At 47.8% G+C, this 24,767-nt stretch overlaps 1 long non-coding RNA gene across 2 annotated transcripts in view; it reads left to right on the plus strand.

Moving 5' to 3' along the window:
* The window catches only part of LOC137418623 (uncharacterized), a 45,697-nt gene extending 39,968 nt beyond the window's left edge, over window positions 1-5,729 (plus strand). For both annotated transcript variants that reach the window (XR_010982681.2, XR_013622354.1), the window contains exons 2-3: window positions 3,910-4,061; window positions 4,471-5,729. This is a non-coding gene — a long non-coding RNA (uncharacterized LOC137418623). The remainder of the gene's footprint in view (window positions 1-3,909; window positions 4,062-4,470) is intronic.
* Window positions 5,730-24,767: the final 19,038 nt, after the last annotated feature.

Genomic DNA, 24,767 nt, shown 5'->3' on the forward strand with positions numbered 1-24,767 from the left:
GAGGCCAATAACGTGTTTAAGACGTGAGACGACCTTGCAGAAAAAATGTCGGGGCGGCACACGGCAGGGGAGAGAAGAGAGGAGGGCCTGAGGTGTAGGAGCAGCACGTATAGGGTTGTAGTGGACAAAGTGGGAAAGGGAGCTTGGAATGGGGGTGGTGGGAGCGAGGCAAGTGATTGAGGGCATGATGGATGAAAGACAAGGTGCCATCAGCAATGTGGAGGAGGATGGCCGCGTCTTCATTGTGGCTTTTTGGAGTGAACTGGACAGCACAGATGCTTCCTGTTTATACATATTACGGCAGTTGGGCATGCTGTATCTCTCTACTGGATAGAGACTTTTTAAATATTCATGTTGGTTTAAAGCATTTTCCTCCCTCTTATTGCTGTCTTGCATTTCCAGGACAATCCGATCAGACTTACAACATGGCATGTTGGTGCTGTGTGGACAAAGTTGTGAATCTGAAAGCCTCTTTAGAGTGCATGTTATAAGGCAACTGTCTTGTGTATATAGTACCTTATTTATGATTCCATGGTGTTTGTTGGTTTGATGGGCAAATAAAAATTAGTATATCAGGTTATAAACATGGATCCTGGTGTTGGCTTAGCGGTTAGGGTGCAGGCTTGGGATCCTAGGATCCTGGGTTCGAATCCCGGTCGATCGCTGAATTAACACGAGAGGGGTTGACTCAACCTGAAACCATCCTTCCGAGGTCGGAAAATTGAGTACCAGTTAACTGGTAATTCCCTGTGTGTCGCAAGAGGCGACTAACAGGGTTGGCGGCAGGAAGGGCATCCGGTCATAAAACATTGCTTCAAAAAGGGGACCAAGGTGCCCCAAAAAGGCCAACCCCTGCTCTGCGGGGAAAAATGTCCTCTAAAGGTGTTTAAAAATTATTTTTTTTGTGATGCTCATGCAGTGATTGGAGTTATTGTTGTTGTTGTTGTTGTTGTATCGCCCCGGACAGTTCTCTCGAACAAGCTCTCAGCATGGAGACGCCCGATCAATCTTGCAGGAGCGACCCAGAGATCCCTGACATCCAGGATGGTGTACCCCCACCTTTATGAAGTCAGGGCCACGACAGAGTTAGAGAGAGAGACAAGAGGGAAAGGGCCGCTCCACATGGACCAATCGGCACTCTGACCGTGACCGTGCTGCCCTGACGAATCCGGACAGCAGGAAGGAATGGGGAAGATTTGGCCCTCGACTTGCATTGGGGGATACAACCACCACGAAGAGATAGTTGTTGTGATTTGGGTTGTGGGGAACGGAGGGGACACCTACTGAAGAAAGGTTCCACTTGGCCTGTTTGACATTCCCATCTGAGCACATCGTTTGTATTGCTGGGATTCCAAGTTAGAATCCCATATACGAAAGAATTCCTTGTATTCCATGTAAATATACACTAATGTCTCCTAATGTGTTTTTGCTGCTTATTATTGTTTGTAGGCCTACAAACTCCTTTTTGTGCCTTAGACATAGTTGTAAAACAGAGGTTACCCCAGGGCTTTTTGCATCAAAGCTCTCCAAAGTTTATCTGCACAAACAAAAAAGCGTGGAAAACAATTACTTGCGGAATGTGTGTGCACCTTTGGACCTTTGGACTATATATGGGACAGGAATCTTTGGGATAAATTGTTTTTGTACCATTTTGACCTGTTAGGGCTAGCTCCCAATATCCAAAAGGAGAGATCATTCGCACCTTCCAACAATTCATAAATAATGAATCAAATAATTACTCCACAAAAGCCTAAAAACCCCGGATGTTTGGGTAATAAGGCCTAGCTCTAACGTTTGAAGTCTGGACACAAGGATTCATCAGCTCAGGCTATACTTTTTTTTTTTTTTTTGGTATACAAGATCGAGGCTCGTATAAGAGCTAACATTAATCACAAAAAAAACGGACATAAAACATAATAAGGGGAGCGGTAGACAAGATGGGGAGAGAAGGGGAAGCACACAAACACAACATTTGAGAGCAGGGACATCGGGAGATCTGTGGGAGGGAGCGGGCTTTGGGGGGGGAGGGGTGGCAAAAGTATAAAACACATGGACACTGCAAGGACTTCCAGGAAAGAAGTTGGTATTTCAAAAAAGTTGATCTGGGGTGAATTAATGGGGGTAGAAAAGATCAAGGTTTTGGATGGGGGAAGATAAGAGACTGTACATTCATAAACATATAAAGTGCGTAAAATATACTGAAACATGTCTATTTACCATTCTTGGTCCTACAATGAGCAGTACTCGTACGTCATCATTGGATGTGCTCCCAGCACAACCTTCCTGAGCACTGCATTCAACACAATGGTGCACCTCCAGTCCTCCATCTTATGCATCTTCTTCACCAACATATCCTGGGCAGACAAGAAAACCAGGAAGTATTTCTAATCACCTCTGAGCCAGATCTAGCTCAAAACTGCCAACATGGTGTTCCGCATGCTGCAGAATACTGGGCAATGCATCAACGTTTCGTCCGTTATGTTGGGTCTCCATCTGTTAGCATTGCTTGGTGGACCTTGAACATCGTACAGTGTTTTTCATGAAGAGGAGGCGAGCTATCACCAGCACCATGAACAAATCACAAATTTCTGCCCTAACTTAAAGAGGGCATATTGTGTCAGCGGCACAGCCGAGCCCTCAGCCAATGATGCTACCCCGCATCCTTGTGTTGCATACGAAAGAAGAAGAAGAAGAATTATCCTTCACTTGGCCTTATTACCCGCAGGCACTATATATCACATTCATTAATGAATGAATTCAAAAGAGGTCCGCTTGATCTGGGTTGGCCATTTTGAATGTGCAAGTCCTGGCCATGCCACAGTCATGGATGGCTCTTCATACCATACAACAATAATTTAATGAACTAGTGGGCCCGTTGGTCCATTGGACTAAATTTTCATTGGTCTTCACCCCCTTCCCTTATGGCATACACGACTGCCGGACTCGGGGGGGTATTTTGGGTGCTCGGGGACATTTGAGTATTTTGGGTCTTCGGAGTCTCTTGAGTCCTCGGGATCTTTTGGGTTATCGGAGTCTTTTGGGTGCTCGGGGACATTTGAGTATTTTGGGTCTTCAGAGTCTTTTGGGTCGTCGGGATCTTCTCGGTCTTTTGGGGTCTTTTAGGTTCTCGGGGACTTCTTGGTCATCTGGGTCTTTTGGGTCCTCTGGGACTTTTGGGTCGACTTGGTCTTCTGGATCATCTGGGTTTTTGGGGTATTTTATGGTTCTCAGGGACTTCTGGGTCTTTGGCGTCTTTTCGGTCCTTGGGGACTTTTGGGTCCTCTGGGTGTTTAGAGGTTTTTGATCTTTTGACATTTTTATCTTTAGAAAAGGAGGTCATTAGAATATACTAGAAAATATATCTGGGAAGAAAAATGAAACAATCAAACAGATAATAAAATCTATTTGGGAATTATTCAACTTGGGAATTATTGGCAACTTTCTCACGTTTCGCTAAAAATGTCCAAGTTCCTCGGAGTTCATTTTTGGATTGCGATTGAACTTTTATTTTCAGATTTTCTGGCCAATTTTTTCATTTTATTATTTAAAAAGAATCATTTTCAGGTCCACTCTTGGACTAGTAAGTAAATGTTGATGACGTCTGTACTACGAGTTACCGCCTCCTCGTTTAGCAAGCAGTGAACCAATCACAGGTCAAGAGATGCTGTGTCGGTCTTCAGTGTGTCGGTCTCGCTCTAACTCTCCTTCTTCTTCTTCATTTTCTTATGAAATAATTCTTATTCCTTGAATTTGAAATGATTTTTTTTTATTGTTTGTGATGTCGTGATATGCTGACTTACATTCATTGCAACGTTTTCTTGTATTTGCCTAAATTCTGAGTTTATTAGCTCCGCCACCAAAGGCGGACGGAGATTATGTTTTCACCCCTGTTTGTCTGTCTGTGAGCAGGATATCTCAAAAAGTTGTGGACGGATTTAGACGAAACTTGGTGGACAGCTTGGGAATGTGACAAGGAAGAATCTTGTCGATTTTGGTGAAGATCCGGATTGAGATCCGGCCTATCAGCGGATACAAAGCGTAAACTGCTCAACTTGGCAGAGGTAGTAGTGCAGTGGCCGAAGCTGAAAAAGGGCTCTATTTTAGGAGATACCCCTACCGGAGGTATAACAAGCTGGGACCGGTCTCATTTTAACCGTCTGGGCTTCTAGTTTTTGAAAAATGATGTTGTAGTTGCAGCAATTTTGTACAACATGCTAAATTAACCCCTTATTTCTGACAACATGCAATAAATGGACCCATTTCATCTTTTTGTTATTTCATTAAAATAGCCCTATAGATTTTTAGTTATGGTGGTTGCATCAATATTATTCATTGAAATGGACATGTAGAAACCCATTTCAGGTAGTTTTAAGCTGCTAGGGGAGTTAGGGGGGCAAAATTATACCCCAAATTTGGCTTTTTTTTTTTAACCAAATTTGACCGAACTGAATCCTATTTTCTTCCTTTCAGGAAAGAAGATGGACCTCTCACAACAACCTCGCAAGAAGCGGATACGAACAAGCAGCAATGCCAACGACAACTGTGTGATATGTCGTCGCCCATTGGATGCAGATTGTCCATTCGTAAAAAAAAAACAACACTGGAGGGAATCAAAGCCGTTATTCATGCCGCAGAACTCCGTCAAGATGATGTTCATGAGAACATCATATAGTCTTGTATATGAAGTTGGTGGTTCACTAATATATTTCTCCTCATACATTTCTTATTCTCCTTCTCTTTCTGTAATTCTATGGTATTTCATGTGAAAGTGTATCGCCAAAAACATTTAAACAACTCGAATTCGTCCCGTGTAAACAATCACCCCCAACAGACTCATACTTTAAGTCTTGGGCCTTCCTTATCGAGCTTTCACAATGACACAGACTGTCCTTGGAAAATGCTACTTTATTGCATTGTTATCAAGGGGGGGAGGAAGGGGTTAAAATGCTTTCCTCCTCTTGGTTACAACATATGACATTCTTTACGTGTTTGTACATCTTTTTCCTTGTGATCTTTATATACAGAAACATTATACAACGGAAAGGATAGATAAACCTAGTCTAAGAGTTATTCGAGGGTCTTGGTTGGGGAATGGGAAGAAAGCCTTGAACAGTGATGTCCTCTCATGAGCAAGTTCGATTTGTACACCTTACAATATAGCGACGACCTTTCCAGGATTGGTTCTCAGCCAATGAAAACGTCACGACTTGTGGTGAACGATCCCCGTGCTCCATCAAAAGTTTGAGCCTACACTATCACAATCATAAGAGTTTTCATTAAATTTCTGGTTGTTTAATATTATCTCTTTATTTGAGCTGCTGTGATTGTATCATGTTCGTGAGATGTCCCGACTCGCTGCCAGAATAACTGTCTTCGTGTGGAACCAGACAGACTCTAGGCTGACAGGATGGACAAGAGGTATTCATGCTCGCCGCTGAGCCGGCTAGCCTGGGTTCCAAACTCGATCCAGCTATAAACTGTCGTCCTGGTATTTCTCAGGCAGGAATATTCATCACTGTGTGTGCGCCGTCCCTCGGATGAAGGTTAAAAACTGGGCGTCCCATCCACCGGTGTTATTTGGATGTTATCACAAAGGACCCACAAAGTCCTTTGTGAAGATGTCTCAACCAAGCAAATTTGCCACTTACGTTATCAGGGTGGGGGAACTTCTGAGATTCTTACTCTCTTCTTCTTCTTCTTCTTCCTCCAATAAACTGTTTCAAATATTCAACGGTTTCTCCTGCTCCCTTTATTATATGTTCTATGTGTTAGCTCTCATACGAGCCTAGACTAAGTAAAAAATAAAAAATACCTGTACCAAGCCCGGCCAGCACCTTTGACCTCTTGACCCCAAAATCTAATCAGTTCATCTTTCCTTTTTTGAAGTCTCTTTTTGAAATCCGTGGCGTGGGGTAGGGTGTTCTATGAATCCTCCATTCTTAAAAACGGTGATTGTCCTGACCTCTGCTAGTCCAACGGTCTGTATACGTCACCTTTTCATTGTGTCTTTGCGAGCAAGCTACAGTTTTATCGGCTCTTTTAATGAAAAACAGTTTTTATTTTCAGCCGCACCTTCTATTCTGGCAATAATTTTCAGCGAGAGGGTCAACACACCACAGCATCTGTCATCCTTGGATGCTGCGTGATTTGCACCTTTTTGATGCACGTGATGATTAAACAGCGATTAAAACCACGGTACATCATGCAGACCAAGACTTTCTTTTTTTGTATACAAGATCGAGGCTCGTGAAAGACCGAACATTAATCACACAATAAGTCAAACCGACACAGAAAACACAAAATAAGGGGAGCGGTAGACAAGATGGGGAGAGAGGGGGAAGGACACAAGCACAACATTTGAGAGCAGGGACATCGAGAGAACTGTGGGAGGGAGAGGGCTTGGGGGAGGTGGGAGAGGTATAAAATATATGGACACTGCAAGGACTTCCAGGAAAGAAGTTGGAATTTCGAAAAAGTGTATCTGGGGTGAATTCGCGGGGGCAGAAAAGATCAAGGTTTTGGGTGGGGGAAGATAAGAGATGGTGGGGAACAGATGTTTTAAAGACCTGGATGGAGGAGTGGGATTGAAGGGAGTGGGGGAGTTTGTTCCAGAGGTGGGAGAAAAGAGGAATGAAGCAGTGAAGGTGAGCAGAGAGCCGAGATTTCGGCAGTTTAACCATAAAAGGGTTGCTGGCAGATCTTGTGCGACCTGCAGGAATATTTGTGGGACAGAGCACAGAGAGAGCTGAGGGAGCAAGGCCGGAGAGGAGTCGGTTCTGTTCTGTTCTGCTATATGATGTTAATCCACCTTCGTTAGCCTCTATGCAGTAAACCTCTTGAATAACTCTTCACACTTCATTTTTAGCTCACCTGGACCGAAGTTCAGGGGAGCTTATGTGATGGCGCATTGTCCGTCCGTCCGTAATCACTTGCAACTTCTTCTCTGAAACCGCTGATGGGATTGCGACCACATTTCGCACAAATTATATTTGTTATGTTGTGACTAAAGTTTGTTCACGGCACGAAAAAAATCGGGGTCTAAGGGGGTCTACCGGGGGTCACAGTGGATCCAGGTTTGACCCCCAAAAATAGGAATTTCCTTTTTTCTCTGAAATTACACACACTATTTCGATGAAACTTGACCACAGCCTTCACTACCTGTGATGTACCAAAGTTTGTTTCTGGCATCCAAAAAATCGGGCCCTGAGGGGGTGTATGGGTGGGGGGGGGGGGGGAGTTGTTCCCCAAGCTCTTTTCTCTGAAACTACACACACAATTTCAATGAAACTTCACCACCCGTGATGTACAAAAGTTTGTTCACTGCATTTAAAAAAATCTGCCCCTTTGGGGATCTACGGGAGGGGGGTGGGGGGTGGTTACCCCTAAAATAGGTATTTGCTTTCTTCTAAGAAACTACACATGCAATTCTGATGAAACTTGACCACAACCTTAATCATCCGTGATGTACCAACGTTTGTTCGCAGCATTAAAAAAATCGGTGTCTAAGGGGGTCTACCGGGGGTCAAAGTGGATCCAGGTTTGACCCCCCAAAATAGAATTAGCTTTTTTTTCTCTGAAACTACACACCCAATTTCGATGAAACTTCACCACAACCTTCATCACCCGTGATGTACCAAAGTTTGTTCACAGCATTTTTTAAAAATCGGGCCGTGAGGGGTCTGCTGGGGGGTTGCCCCCCAAAATAGGCATTTGCTCTTTTCTCTGAAACTACATACACAATTTCAATGAAACGTCACCACAACCTTCATCATCCGTGATGTACCAATGCTTGTTCAAGCCATTAGAAAGATTGGGATATGAGGAGGTATACAGGATGGGAGGGGGGGGGGGGGTTGTAGGAGTTGCCCCCCAAAATAGGTATTTTTTTGTTTGTTTATTTCAAGTCTTGAGATTATGTTAGTATGATTCTACATGCGGCCCTGTCTTCCAGAAACCATTCAAATTAGTTTAAAATACCTTTAGTCATTGCAGTATACTGTTTAATGAATCTACCCGGTGAGCACCAGGGGTATTGCTCCTGTAGCGGCTACCGCTGGGTTTACACAATCGCCTTGCACCTACCAAGGACGCGGAGCGATCACCATGCCGGGCTCGTCCAGGACGCCCGGGCAGGCCCGCTCTCAACTTGCCAGGCCTCGGCCGGGATGCCCGGGCATGCCCGCCCTCGACTTGCCAGGCCGCGGCCAGGACGCCCGGCCACGCCACCTCTCGCCTTTCCCGGGCAAACGCTCCAGGATAATGTGTGTATATATATTGCTGCCCGATAAACGGGCTTTTCAGAGTACCCGAGTTGTTTTGTGACAATAAAGAAACTCGGACGAATTCCAGCTTTTTGTCGCGTCCATTCTTCCGATTGACGTGGGAGCACGGCTCCTACATTGGTGACCTACCGACATGGACACGGCAGTCGCCCTCAAACTGCCTACCTTCTGGGAGGCTCACGCGGCAGTTTGGTTCGCCCAGGCGGACTCCCTGTTTGCCCTGCGAGGCATCACGGCCGACGACACCCGCTTCCACCATGTGGTAGCAGCGCTCGGTTCAGCCACCGCAGCCCGCGCCCTGAGCCTCCTCGAGAGCCCGCCAGCCATTGACAAATATGGCGCGATTAAAAAGCTCCTCCTCGACGCTTTCGCCCTCTCATCGGCGGAACGCGCACGGCGCCTGCTCGACCTGCCCGAGCTCGGCGACACGTGCCCGTCCGAGCGAATGGACTACATGCTTTCGCTGCTCGGCGAGCACTCTCCGGCATTCCTGTTCCAGGAGCTGTTCCTCCGTCAGCTGCCCAGCCCGGTACGCCTCGCCCTGGCGAGCACGACGATCACGGATCCCCGCGCCCTCGCCAGGGAAGCCGACAAGATCTCCGCGGCAGGCCAACGCATTGCAGCAGCGACCTGGGGCCCACCGCCGTCCGACGCAACGCCCATGGCGCCCGAGCACCCGGCACGGTCGACGACCGAACTGCCGACGCAATTGGCGGCCACTACGCTGAGCCGACCACCTCCAGCACGACGAACGGGGCCTCCACCTGACCAAGCGTGGTGTTACTATCATGCCAGGTTCGGACAGAAGGCCCGGACATGCCGACCCCCGTGCACCTTCGGCAGGCCGGGAAACGGCCGGGCCGGCATTCATTACCAGCCATGAGCGCCGGCCACACGGGCAACTTACTTTTCATCATGGACAAAGCGTCCGGACGGCGCTTCCTGTGCGACACCAGCGCCCAACTGAGCGTCATACCCGTCTCCGATCAGGACAGGCAGTCCGCGGTTTGTGGCCCCTCCTTGGTTGCGGCCAACGGATCGGCCATCCACACCTTCGGCCCGCGCAACGTCACCCTCTGCTTTGGCGGCCAACGCTTTACTTGGACGTTTGTAACCGCAAGCGTGCCCATGGCTCTGCTAGGCGCCGACTTCCTCTGCACACACGGACTGCTGGTGGACATCCAACGGCGTCGCCTCATCAACGCCGAAACCTTCAGCTCCCTGGTATGCACATTGAGCAGCTCCGCTCCGACCGAGCTGGCATGCGCCCTCCCGGCGGCGAACGAGTTTGCTCGCCTGCTAACGGAGTTCCCGGCCCTCACGCGGCTGACGTTTTCGGCCGTCGCAGTATGGCATGGGATCGAGCACCACATACCAACCACGGGCCCGCCGGTCTACGCCAGAGCCCGCCGCCTCGACCCAGCCAAGCTCGCCATGGCCAAAGCCGAGTTCGACGCTTTGGAACACCTCGGCATCGTGCGGCGCTCCGATAGCGCGTGGGCTTCGCCACTACAAATCGTCCCAAAACCAGGGGGCGGCTGGCGCCCATGTGGCGACTACCGCCGCCTTAACGACGCTACCACCCCCGACAGGTATCCGATCCCGCACATCCAAGACTTCTCCGCCCGTCTGGCAGGACGGGTCATTTTTTCAAAAATTGATCTAATACGGGGATATCACCAGGTACCTGTCAGGGCGGCCGACGTCCCTAAAACGGCTGTCATCACGCCGTTCGGCTTGTTCGAATTCCTGCGGATGCCATTTGGCCTCAAGAACGCGGCTCAGGCGTTCCAGCGCTTGATGGATGGCATGCTGCGTGACCTGCCGTTCCTCTTCGTTTACCTGGACGACATGCTCGTCGCCAGCACGTCCCGAGCACCTCCTCCACCTCCGAACACTGTTCGGGTGCCTCAGCGAGCACGGCCTCATCGTCAACCCGGCCAAATGCCACTTCGGCATGACGGCCATTGATTTTTTGGGCCACCACATCACCAAGAACGGGGCCGTGCCGCTGCCAACCAAGGTTGAGGCCATCACCACGTTTCCGCGTCCCCGCTCCATAAAGGCCCTGCAGGAATTCCTGGGAATGGTGAATTTCTATCACCGCTTCGTGCCCCGCGCTGCTCAACTCATGCAGCCCCTCTACGAAGCCCTCCGGGGCAAGCCGGCCAAGCACGACGTCGTCTGGTCCGCAGCAATGGACGCGGCCTTCAACAGCTCAAAGCGGGCCCTCGCCGACGCAACACTGCTCGCTCACCCGGTGCTCAACGCTCCCATCGCCCTCACCACGGATGCCTCCGACTACGCGGTGGGTGCCGTACATGAGCAATGGGTGAACGGGGTTTGGCAGCCACTCGCTTTTTTCAGCCGGCATCTCCAGCCGAACGAGCTCAAATATAGCACGTTTGACCGTGAGCTCCTCGGTCTACACCTGGCCGTTCGCCATTTCCACCACCTCCTGGGGGGCCGACCCTTCACAGCGTTCGTCGACCACAAGCCGTTGGTTTACGCAATGGCCAAGGTCACGGAGCCGTGGTCGGCCCGCCAACAGCACCACCTCTCCGCCGTGTCGGAGTTTACCACGGACATCCGGCACGTCGCCGGCAAAGACAACGTCGTGGCCGACTGTCTTTCTCGGGCCAGCGCGAACGCGGTCCACCTCGGCGTGGACTTCACGCTTATGGCGGCGGACCAAACCACCGACACAACGGTGCAAGCCCTCCGGGCGGCGGACACGGGCCTCCGCCTGGCCGACATCCCCTTCACGGACACTGTCCTGCTCTGCGACGTCTCCCAAGGCCAGCCTCGCCCCATCGTGCCCGTTACCTGGCAACGCCGCATCTTCGCCTCCCACCACGGCCTTTCCCACCCGGGCCGGAAAGCTTCCCAGAAGCTGGTGTCGGCGCGATTCGTCTGGCACGGCCTTCGACGGGACGTCCGCGATTGGACCAGCACCTGCACAGCCTGCCAACAGGCCAAGGTCCACCGACACACACAGGCCCCGCTGGCACCTTTCACCGTGCCCGAACGACGTTTCGACCACGTCAACGTGGACCTGGTGGGCCCCCTCCCCCCATCACGGGAGTTCACACACCTGCTCACCATGGTGGACAGGACCACCAGGTGGCCGGAGGCCGTTCCCCTCGTCTCCACCACCACCGCCGACGTGGCGCAGGCTTTCATCGCCACCTGGGTCACCCGCTTCGGCGCACCGGCGGACATCTCGTCGGACCGCGGACCGCAGTTCACCTCCGAGCTGTGGGGCGCGGTCGCCCGCAACCTGGGGGTCAAGCTTCACCGTACTACGGCCTACCACCCCCAAGCCAATGGGTTGCGCGAGCGATTCCACCGCTCCATGAAGGCCGCGCTCATGGCCGGCCTTCAGGACGGCGGTTGGGCCGACCGGCTGCGTGGGTCCTTTTGGGCCTCCGCACGGCCCCCAAGGAGGACCTCCGGGCATCCACCACCAAGCTTGTCTACGGCCAGGCGCTAAGCGTCCCGGGCGAATTCGTGCCTGACGCTACCAGTCCCTTGTCCGCAGCTCACCAGCGCTCGGACCTCCAGGAGGCCGCCCGACGGTTTGCCCCCGTGCCAACGTCCCACCACGGTGACCCCCAGTCCTACGTCCCCCCAGCGCTTCGCACAGCGGAGTACGTTTTTGTGCGTCATGACGCACATTGGGGGCCACTCCGGCCGCCTTACGACGGACCCTTCCGGGTCCTGCGACGGGACGACAAGTCGTTCGTCATCGACATCGGCGGCAGGTCGGACCGGATTGCGGTGGACCGCCTCAAGCCGGCGCACGTGGACATCGACCAACCGCCACGGTTAGCCCTTCTGCCACGGCGAGGCCGCCCCCCGTCCATGGTGCCCCCCACTCGACCGCCCACCACCACACCGGACCCCCCCCCCAACGACCCGCCAGGGGTCACTTCGGCCGGGTCATCAGGACCCCCCTTAAATTGACCCTGCCGGTGCAAGTCGATTCTGGGGGGGACGTGTGTAGCGGCTACCGCTGGGTTTACACAATCGCCTTGCACCTACCAAGGACGCGGAGCGATCACCATGCCGGGCTCGTCCAGGACGCCCGGGCAGGCCCGCTCTCAACTTGCCAGGCCGCGTCCGGGACACCCGGGCATGCCCGGGCATGCTCTCGACTTGCAAGGCCGCGGCCAGGACGCCCGGCCACGCCCCCTCTCGCCTTTCCCGGGCAAACGCTCCGGGATAATGTGTGTATATATATTGCTGCCCGATAAACGGGCTTTTCAGAGTACCGGAGTTGTTTTGTGACAATAAAGAAACTCGGACGAATTCCAGCTTTTTGTCGCGTCCATTCTTCCGATTGACGTGGGAGCATGGCTCCTACACTCCTATGTTTTCTCTCGGAAGCAGTTCTTTTTTATTTTTGAACTATCTGTCTCACACGTTGGACGTATACGACATAACCCGACCTGTGGCCAGGAGAACAAGCGTTACGCCTAGGTCCCCCGTCGGTGAAGTGATGTGAGTTGACAAAGTGGAAGACGCAGAAAACATGCTGTGATATGATATTTCGCTCACAAGGTTCAGACATACATGGAGGCGGCCATCTTGGATTTTGACGTGGCGACCCAATTTTCAATAGCGTTCTTCCTTGTGCCTAGATACACCCAACACCAGATTAGAAGTTGGTACTTTGCTTATTTTTCAAGATATTATGCTCACAAGTTTCAGACATATATGGTGGCGGCCATCTTGGATTTTGACGTGGCGACCCAATTTACAATAGCGTTCTTCCTTATGCCGAGATACACCCACACACCAAATTAGAAGTTGGTACTTCACTTATTGTCCCCCGTCGCACAGCGTAGCGAAAGGGGGACTATGGCTTTCCCCTCCGTCCATGTGTCCGTGCGTACGTGCGTACGTGCGGGCGTGCGTAATCGAAGGACCGCATTCGAATTTGGTGTGTGGGTGCAACCCACGTCAAAATCCAAGATGGCCGCCGCCATGTATGTCTGATGCCATGTATGTCTTAACCTTGTGAGATGAATATCTTGAAAAATAAGTGAAGTACCAACTTCTAATCTGGTGTGTGGGTGTACCTAGGCATAAGGAAGAACGCTATTGAAAATTGGTTCGCCACGTCAAAATCCAAGATGGCCGCCGCCATGTATGTCTGAACCTTGTGAGATGAATATCTTGAAAAATAAGCGAAGTACCAACTTCTAATCTGGTGTGTGGGTGTATCTCGGCATAAGGAAGAATGCTTTTGAAAATTGGGTCGCCACGTCAAAATCCAAGATGGCTGCCACCATATATATGTCTGAAACTTGTGAGCGAAATATCTCGAAAAATAAGCGACGTACCAACTGCTAATCTGGTGTGTGGGTGTATCTATTGGGTCGCCACGTCAAAATCCAAGATGCCCGCCGCCATGTATGTCTGACCCTTGTGAGATGAATATCTTGAAAACTAAGCGACGTACCAACTTCTAATCTGGTGTGTGGGTGTATCTAGGCACAAGGAAGAACGCTGTTTAAAATTGGGTCGCCACGTTAAAATCCAAGATGGCCGCCGCCATGTATGTCTGAACCTTGTGAGATGAATATCTTGAAAACTAAGCGAAGTACCAACTTCTAATTTGGTGTGTGGGTGTATCTCGGCATAAGGAAGAACGCTATTGCAAATTGGGTCGCCACGTCAAAATCCAAGATTGTCGCCACCATATATATGTCTGCAACTTGTGAGCGTAATATCTTGAAAAATAAGCAAAGTACCAACTTCTAATCTGGTGTTTGGGTGTATCTAGGCACAAGGAAGAACGCTATTGTAAATTGGGTCACCACGTCAAAATCCAAGATGGCCGCCGCCATGTATGTCTGAACCTTGTGAGCGGAATATCTTGAAAAATACGTGAGGTACCAACTTCTAATCTGGTGTGTGGGTGTATCTAGGCATACGAAAGAACGCTATTGAAAATTGGGTGGCCACGTCAAAATCCAAGATGGCCGCCTCCATGTATGTCTGAACCTTGTGAGCGAAATATCATATCATAGCATGTTTTCTGCGTCTTCCACTTTGTCAACTCACATCACTTCACCGACGGGGGACCTAAGCGTAACGCTTGTTTTTCAAGATATTCATCTCACAAGGTTCAGACATATATATGGTGGCGGCCATCTTGGATTTTGACGTGGCGACCCAATTTACAATAGCGTTCTTCCTTATCGTAGATACACCCACACACCAGATTAGAATTTGGTACTTTGCTTATTTTTCAAGATATTACGCTCACAAGGTTCAGACATACATGGCGGCGGCCTTGTTGGATTATGACGTGGCGACCCAATTTTCAATAGCGTTCTTCCTTATGCCTAGATACACCCACACACCAGATTAGACGTTGGTACTTCGCTTATTTTTCAAGATATTCATCTGACAAGATTAAGACATACATGGCATCAGACATACATGGCGGCGTGTATCTTGGATTTTGACGTGGGTTGCACCCACACACCAAATTCGAATGTGGTCCTTCGCTTACGCATGCACGCACGCACGCACGCCCGCACGCAAACACGCACGGACACACGGACGCACGCACGCACGCTCGCACGCACGGACACACGGACGGAGGGGAAAGCCATAGTCCCCCTTTCTCTACGCTGTGCGACGGGGGACAATGATGCGGCTACAAGCGCGTCTAAGTTAGCGGGCGACTCGGCCTATCGTGCGGACTGTCAAAAGGCAAATATTTTGCCTGGCAATCCGACCATGCTTCAGTCGAGCCAAAAGCAAACCCTCGTCCTGGGAACAAGTCTGCAGAATTCCGGTGCAAAAGCAAACGAGCGATTTGCGAGCGGAGAGCCATGCGCTGGCACCATGTCAACTCGAGCATTTCTACTCATTCTTGATAAGGCGCGTATGTATTTTATGGCTTTTGAGTGATAGATGCTCCGAGCTTCACCGCTCCTCCCTCAGGATTTGCCGCAGACGTTTTGTACCTTCAGGATATGCAGGAGAGCCTTCACGCATGCATTCTTTGAATAGTTTTGAAACAACAAAAACACCCTTTGTCACTTTCTATTGGTCGAACAATTAGTAGATTGTACTTCACATGCAAAAAGAGGAAAGCTTTCCCACCCTTCACTGGGCTATGCCAAAACAAACATGAACATGAAACCTTATGGCCTATCTTTATTTTAAAAACATTCTTCTTAGCATGAACCAATGTACTCCAATTCTCAATGGCATTTATCTTCGGTGCTCTCAAGCTGTCTAACCCTGCAAAAGAATAGCATTTGGTGGAGGGAGAGGATTTATAACCCCAACCTACCATTCTTATTTAAATACATTGAGGATTGCTAACATAAGCTCAAGCTAAAATATATATATATATAAAACACAGTTTGTGTGTGTGTGTGTGTGTGTGTGTGTGTGTGTGTATGTGTGTGTGTGTGTGTGTGTGTGTGTGTGTGTGTGTGTGTGTGTGTGTGTGTGTGTGTGTGTGTGTGTGTGTGTGTGTGTGTGTAATGTTACCGATAGACTCCTAAACGGAGAGGCTTACGTGCTTGATATTTGGCATAGACATGGCCATTGAGCCTGGGACGAACATGGCCGAACTCAAAATATTTGACGATCCATATTTTTTATTCATATTTACCTCAGCGCATTTCAGCCACGGAGGTATATAAAATGGAGAGCCAATGACGGCTGTCGGCTGAAGCTAGCGGAAGTTGCTTGGCGGCCATATTGGGAAGCTGATTCATTTTGGATGCTTACCGACTGTAAGGAGTCTTATTTGTGAAGTGAGTTATGTGAGGAGTGAGTTATGAGGAGTGGATTATGAGAGGAGTGGATTATGAGATGATTGAGTTATGAGAGGGTTATGAGAGGAGTGGGTTATGAGAGGAGTGGGTTATGAGAGGAGTGGATTATGAGAGGAGTGGGTTATGAGAGGAGTGGGTTATGAGAGGAGTGGGTTATGAGAGGAGTGGGTTATGAGAGGAGTGGGTTATGAGAGGGTTATGAGAGGAGGCGGTTATGAGAGGAGGAGACGGTTATGAGAGGTGAGGTAGAGAAGGTGATGTAAAGTGGAGAGGAAGAGAAGGTGAGGTGAGGTGGAGAGGGTGAGTGGGGTGAGGTGGAGAGGATGAGATGGTTGGATGAGGTATAGATGATGAGAGGATGGGGTGAGGTGGAGAGGGTGAGTGGGGTGAGGTGGAGATGATGAGACGGCTCGGTGAGGTATAGAGGATGGGGTGAGGTGGAGAGGGTGAGTGGGGTGAGGTGGAGATGATGAGACGGCTCGGTGAGGTATAGATGAGGATGGGGTGAGGTGGAGAGGAAGAGAGGGTGAGTGGGGTGAGGTGGAAATGATGAGACGGTTGGGTGAGGTATAGATGATGAGAGGATGGGGTGAGGTGGAGAGGGTGAGGTGAGGTGGAGAGGATGAGGAGGTGAGATGGAGAGGGTGAGAGGTGGCGTGAGGTGGAGAGGAAGAGAGGATGGGGTGAGGTGGAGAGGCTGAGAGGGTGAGGTGAGGTGGAGAGGATGAGGAGGTGAGATGGAGAGGGTGAGAGGTGGAGAGGAAGAGTGGGTGGGGTGAGGTGTAGAGGATGAGAGGGTGAGGTGAGGTGGAGAGGATGAGGAGGTGAGATGGAGAGGGTGAGAGGTGGCGTGAGGTGGAGAGGAAGAGAGGATGGGGTGAGGTGGAGAGGCTGAGAGGGTGAGGTGAGGTGGAGAGGATGAGGAGGTGAGATGGAGAGGGTGAGAGGTGGAGAGGAAGAGTGGGTGGGGTGAGGTGGAGAGGACGAGAGAGTGGGAGGGGTGAGAGGTGAGAGGAGAAGAGGAGTGGAGAGGAGTGGAGTGGAGAGGTACGTTTCCATCATGTTGTGAGAACACTCGATGATGACATAAAGGAAGAGCGCATCAGGAAAAAATATTGCAAACTGGTCCTGTTTGCTCACCAGTGAGGCTTGTGGGTTAACTACATGACAGCGTTTCATGTCATTTATGTGACTGACTCACTGTTGATGTGTTGCTGACCCATGTCAGTGTAGAATAAACTCTGGTTATTATTATATCTGCGTGGTTTCTAACATCTCGGTAATAGAAACATACACATCTTAGTTACAATATAATGACTGAATTAAGTAACATCATATAACATGACAACACATCAGATCTTTATATTGAGGAATATTATTGAACAAGCCAAAGAATGGCAAACGACGATGTACCTCAATTTTATAGATTTCTAGAAAGCTTTCGACTCCTTGCCCAGAGAAAGTCTGGGTCATAATGAAGAAATACAGCATACCTGGAAAATTAGTGAACCTTGTAAAAGCCCTTTACCAAGACTTTCAATGTGCGGTCGTCGACCAAGGTGAAACAACAGAATGGTTCAAGGTGAAGACAGGAGTTAAACAGGGGTGTAACATGTCAGGATTCTTATTCCTACTAGTGGGTGATTGGGTCATGAGAAGAACGATAAAGAACACCGAGCGGTAATTTTGGGCACTTTTTTTTCAAACAAGCTCTAAACCATTGGATTCCCCAGGAAAAATGCGTCTAGAATCAACTTCAAACTTAATGAACACCATTTCCTTAAAGAACGGGATTCTGAGCCCGAATATCAGTTCAAATATTAGTATTCTATATTAATTAAATAGTCGGCGGTCCTAAAATTCGCTCCAGCTGCATCATCAGTGCGCCACGCCTTTGCTTTGACAGGCTTTGTTTACAAAACGATCGGCTTCCCAATATGGCCGCCAGACTATTTCCGGTGGCTTCACGGCGGCTAATGCTGCGAGGTGGCCAATTGGCTCTCCATATTATATACCTCCGTGATTTCAGCGCACGGAATCAACGGAATCAGCGCAGGTGGGCGCTGATTCGCTCAGAGCGATCACGTGATGACGCTATGACGCTATGAAACGCTATGACGCTATGAACGCTATGACGCTATGAAACGCTATGACGCTATGAACGATATGAAAAAAAAAATCGCTATGACGCTATGAAACGCTATGAACGATATGACGCTATGAACGCTATGACGCTATGACGCTATGAAAAAAAAAATCGCTCGCTTTACCAAGGGGCTCGCTCTCCCCCCGTTCCCCTCCCCTTCCCCCTCCCCCTCCCCTCCCCCGTCCGGCAATGCCGGGTACTTCTGCTAGTACACTGATAACAGGACAAAATAATTATGTGACTAAAAGTAAAGTACTTATGATGAATAAAACAGAATCAACAAGAAAGAGCAATCAGAGATTGCAAACCCTCACCAGGATGTATTTTCAGTGGTTTTTAAGGCTTTTGTGTTAAAACAAATATGGCGGCCGAACCACGTGACCGATGACATCATCATTATTATTTTTTCTCCACTAATTTATTTCTCGATTATGCTCAAGAAATTTCATCTCGATCGGATGACGTTTTGTACTTGTCAAATTATGACGTCATAATGGAGGCACCTATGACATCATCATTCACAGATGTTATTCCACATGGAGAGTTCTTTACAATGAGCCATGCCTCAATCTTTTCTATTCATTGCTTTCGGAGATATGAAGGTGCAAAATTTTTCGGTTTTTCAAAGATGGCGGCCGAACCACGTGACCGATGACGTCATTATTTTTTCTCCACCAATTTATGCCTACATGACACTCAATAAATTTCATCTTGATGGATGAAGTTTTGTACTTGTCGAATTATGGCATCATAATGGAGGCACCTATGACATCATCATTAACACATTTTATTCCCCATGGACAGTTCTTTACAATGAGCCATGTCTCAATTTTTTCTATTCAGCGCTTTCGGAGATGTAGTGGTGCAAAGGTTTTCGGTTTTCCAAGATGGCGGCCGAACCACGTAACATATGACGTCATAATTATCATTAAAAAAATTATACAGGTGGAGTTGCACCTATGGTGAAAATTTGCTGTCAATCGGACCAACGGTTGCAGAGAAAATCATATTTATTCTGTGCAGACAAACAAACAAACAGGCAAACAAATGAAAAATCGGTCAGAGACCGAGGACTTGCCGGAATTTACTTTTTTATCGGCCATTTAGGACAAATATGGCGGCCGAACCACGTGACCGATGACATCATCATTAACATATTTTATTCGCCATCGAGAGTTCTTTACAATGAGCCATGTCTCAATTTCTCTATTCAGAACTTTCGGAGATATAGAGGTGCTAAGTTTTTCGGTTTTTACAAGATGGCGGCCAAACCACGTGACCGATGACGTCATCATTAACATATTTTATTCCCCATGGAGAGTTCTTTACAATGAGCCATGTCTCAATTTTTTCGATTCAGCACTTTCGGAGATTTCGAGGTGCTAAGCTTTTCGGATTTTCCAAGATGGCGGCCGAACCACGTGACCGATGATGTCATCATTAACATATTTTACTCCCCATGGAGAGTTCTTTACAATGAGCCATGTCTCCATTTTTTCTATTCAGCACTTTCGGAGATAGAGAGGTGCAAAGTTTTTCGGTTTTCCAAGATGGCGGCCGAATCACATGACCGATGACATCATAATTAACATATTTTATTCCCCATGGAGAGTTCTTTACAACGAGCCAAGTCTCAATTTTTTCTATTCAGCACTTTTGGAGGTATAGAGGTGCAAAAATTTTCGATTTTTCAAAGATGGCGGCCGAACCACGTGACCAATGACATCATCATTAACATATTTTATTCCCCATGGAGAATACTTTACAATGAGCCACGTCTCAATTTTTTCTATTCAGCACTTTCGGAGATATAGAGATGCAAAGTTTTTCGGTTTTTCCAAGATGACGGCCGAACCACGTGATCGATGACGTCATCAGTTGGGCACAGTCTATTCCAGGGCAAGACAAATATGTGTGTAAAGTTTGGCAATTCTACATGCAACAGTGTAGACGTAGTACTGCGAACAGACAGACAGATGAAAAATCGGTCAAAGACCGAGGACTTGCTGGAGTGTACTTTCTTATCATCCATTTTGGACAAATATGGCGGCCGAACCACGTGACCGATGACATCATCATTATTTGTTTTCTAAACTAATTTATTCCTTGATGATGCTCAAGAAATTGCATCTTGATCAGATGAAGTTTTGTATTTGTCGAATTATGATGTCATAATGGAGGCACTTATGACATCATCATTAACATATTTTATTCCCCATGGAGAGTTCTTCACAATGAGCCATGTCTCAATTTTTTCTATTCAGCACTTTCGGAGATATAGAGGTGCAAATTTTTTCGGTTTTTCCAAGATGGCGGCCCAACCACGTGACCGATGACGTCATCAATTGGGCACAGTCTATTCCAGGGCAAGACAAATACGTGTGCAAAGTTTGGTGATTCTACGTGCAACGTTGTGGATGTAGTACTGCAAACAGACAAACAGACAGATGAAAAATCGGTCAGAGACCGAGGACTTGCCGGAATGTACTTTTTTATCGGCCATTTAGGACAAATAGGGCGGCCGAACCACGTGACCGATGACGTCATAATTAACATATTCCCATGGAGAGTTCTTTACAATGAGCCATACCTCAATTTTTTCTATTCAGGACTTTTGGAGATGTGGAGGTGCAGAGTTTTTCGGTTTTTCCAAGATGGCGGCCGAACCACGTGACCGATGACATCATCATTAACATATTTTGTTCCCCATGGAGAGTTCTTTACAATGAGCCATGTCTCAATTTTTTCTATTCAGCACTTTCGGAGATATGGAGGTGCTAAGTTTTTCGGTTTTTCCAAGATGGCGGCCGACCACGTGACTGATGACGTCATCATTAACATATTTTATGCCCCATGGAGAGTTCTTTACAATGAGCCATGTCTCAATTTTTTCTGTTCAGCACTTTTGGAGATATAGTGGTGCAAATTTTTGCCGTTTTTCCAAGATGGCGGCCGACCACGTGACATATGACGTCATCATTAACATATTTTATTCCCCATGGAGAGTTCTTTACAATGAGCCATGTCTCAATTTTTTCTGTTCAGTACTTTCGGAGATATAGAGGTGCAAATTTATTCGGTTTTTCCAAGATGGCGGCCGAACCACGTCACCGATGACGTCATCATTGAGGCACAGTATATTAGAGGGCAAGACCATTATGTGTGCAAAGTTTGGCGATTCTCCGTGCAACGGTGTAGACGCAGTGCTGCAAACAGACAAACAGACAGACAAACAGACAAACAGACAAACAGACAAATGAAAAATCGGTCAGAGACCGAGGACTTGCCGGAATGTACTTTTTTATCGGCCATTTAGGACAAATATGGCGGCCGAACCACGTGACCGATGACGTCATCATTAACATATTTTATTCCCCATGGAGAGTTCTTTACAATGAGCCATGTCTCAATTTTTTCTATTCAGCACTTTTGGAGATATGGAGGTGCTAAGTTTTTCGGTTTTTCCAAGATGGCGGCCGACCACGTGACATATGACGTCATCATTAACATATTTTATTCCCCATGGAGAGTTCTTTACAATGAGCCATGTCTCAATTTTTTCTGTTCAGCACTTTTGGAGATATAGTGGTGCAAAGTTTTGCCGTTTTTCCAAGATGGCGGCCGAACCACGTGACCTATGACGTCATCATTAACATGTTTTATTCCCAATGGAGAGTTCTTTACAATGAGCCATGGCTCAATTTTTTCTGTTCAGCACTTTGAGATATCGAGGTGCAAAATTTTTCGGTTTTTCCAAGATGGCGGCCGAACCACGTGACCGATGACGTCATCATTTGGGCACAGTATATTAGAGGGCAAGACCAATACGTGTGCCAAGTTTGGCGATTCTACGTGCAACGGTGTAGACGTAGTGCTGCAAACAGACAAACAGACAGATGAAAAATCGGTCAGAGACCGAGGACTTGCCGGAATGTACTTTTTTATCCGCCATTTAGGACAAATATGGCGGCCGAACCACGTGACCGATGACGTCATCATTAACATATTTTATTCCCCATGGAGAGTTCTTTACAATGAGCCATGCCTCAATTTTTTCTATTCAGGACTTTTGGAGATGTGGAGGTGCAGTTTTTCGGTTTTTCCAAGATGGCGGCCGACCACGTGACATATGACATCATTAACATATTTTATTCCCCATGGAGAGTTTTTTACAATGAGCCATGTCTCAATTTTTTCTGTTCAGCACTTTTGGAGATTTCGTAGTGCAAAGTTTTGCCGTTTTTCCAAGATGGCGGCCGACCACGTGACTGATGACGTCATCATTAACATATTTTATTCCCCATGTGGAGTTCTTTACAATGAGCCATGTCTCAATTTTTTCTGTTCAGCACTTTTGGCGATATAGTGGTGCAAAGTTTTGCCGTTTTTCCAAGATGGCGGCCGACCACGTGACATATGACGTCATCATTAACATATTTTATTCCCCATGGAGAGTTCTTTACAATGAGCCATGTCTCAATTTTTTCTGTTCAGCACTTTTGGAGATATCGTGGCGCAACGTTTTGCCGTTTTTCCAAGATGGCGACCGAACCACGTGACTGATGACGTCATCATTTACATATTTTATTCCGCATGGAGAGTTCTTTACAATGAGCCATGTCTCAATTTTTTCTGTTCAGTACTTTCGGAGATATAGAGGTGCAACGTTTTTCGGTTTTTCCAAGATGGCGGCCGAACCACGTCACCGATGACGTCATCAATTGGGCACAGTCTATTCCAGGGCAAGACCAATATGTGTGCAAAGTTTGGCGATTCTACGTGCAACGGTGTAGACGCAGTGCTGCAAACAGACAGACAGACAGACAGACAGATTAAAAATCGGTCAGAGACCGAGGACTTGCCGCAATGTACATTTTTATCGGCCATTTAGGACAAATATGGTGGCCGAACCACGTGACCGATGACGTCATCATAAACATTTATTCCCCATGGAGAGTTCTTTTCAATGAGCCATGTCTCAATTTTTTCAATTCAGCACTTTCGGAGATGTTGAGGTGCAAAGTTTTCGGTTTTTCCAAGATGGCGGCCGAACCACGTGACCGATGACGTCATCATTAACATATTTTATTCCCCATGGAGAGTTCTTTACAATGAGCCACGTTCCAATTTTTTCTATTCAGGACTTTCGGAGATATGGAGGTGTAAATTTTTCCGGTTTTTCCAAGATGGCGGCCGAACCACGTGACCAATGACGTAATCATTAACATATTTTATTCCCCATGGAGAGTTCTTTACAATGAGCCACGTTCCAATTTTTTCTATTCAGGACTTTCGGAGATATGGAGGTGCAAAGGTTTTCGGTTTTTCCAAGATGGCGGCCGAAACACCTGACCGATGACGTCATAAATTGGGCACAGTCTATTCCAGGGCAAGACGAATATGTGTGCAAAGTTTGGCGATTCTCCGTGCAACGGTGTAGACGCAGTGCTGCAAACAGACAGACAAACAGACAAACAGACAGACAGACAAACAGACAAACAAACGAACAGATCAACATACTTGCCGGAAATTTTTCCGGCAAGTAACAAACAGATGAAAAATCGGTCAGAGACCGAGGACTTGCCGGAATGTACTTTTTTATCGGCCATTTAGGACAAATATGGCGGCCGAACCACGTGACCGATGACGTCATCATTAACATATTTTATTCCCCATGGAGAGTTCTTTACAATGAGCCATGCCTCAATTTTTTCTATTCAGGACTTTTGGAGATGTGGAGGTGCAGAGTTTTTCGGTTTTTCCAAGATGGCGGCCGAACCACGTGACCGATGACATCATCATTAACATATTTTATTCCCCATGGAGAGTTCTTTACAATGAGCCATGTCTCAATTTTTTCTATTCAGCACTTTCGGAGATATGGAGGTGCTAAGTTTTTCGGTTTTTCCAAGATGGCGGCCGACCACGTAATTGATGACGTCATCATTAACATATTTTATTCCCCATGGAGAGTTCTTTGCAATGAGCCATGTCTCAATTTTTTCTGTTCAGCACTTTTGGAGATATAGTGGTGCAAATTTTTGCCGTTTTTCCAAGATGGCGGCCGACCACGTGACATATGACGTCATCATTAACATATTTTATTCCCCATGGAGAGTTCTTTACAATGAGCCATGTCTCAATTTTTTCTGTTCAGCACTTTTGGAGATATAGTGGCGCAACGTTTTGCCGTTTTTCCAAGATGGCGACCGAACCACGTGACCGATGACGTCATCATTTACATATTTTATTCCCCATGGAGTGTTCTTTACAATGAGCCATGTCTCAATTTTTTCCATTCTGCACTTTTGGAGATATAGTGGCGCAAAGTTTTTGCCGTTTTTCCAAGATGGCGGCCGAACCACGTGACATATGACGTCATTATTAACATATTTTATTCCCCATGGAGAGTTCTTTACAATGAGCCATGTCTCAATTTTTTCTGTTCAGCACTTTTGGAGATTTCGTGGTGCAAAGTTTTGCCGTTTTTCCAAGATGGCGGCCAACCACGTGACTGATGACGTCATC

Source organism: Myxine glutinosa, chromosome 2 (assembly GCF_964187855.1).
Source record: "Myxine glutinosa chromosome 2, kmMyxGlut1.1, whole genome shotgun sequence".
NCBI lineage: Eukaryota > Metazoa > Chordata > Myxini > Myxiniformes > Myxinidae > Myxine > Myxine glutinosa.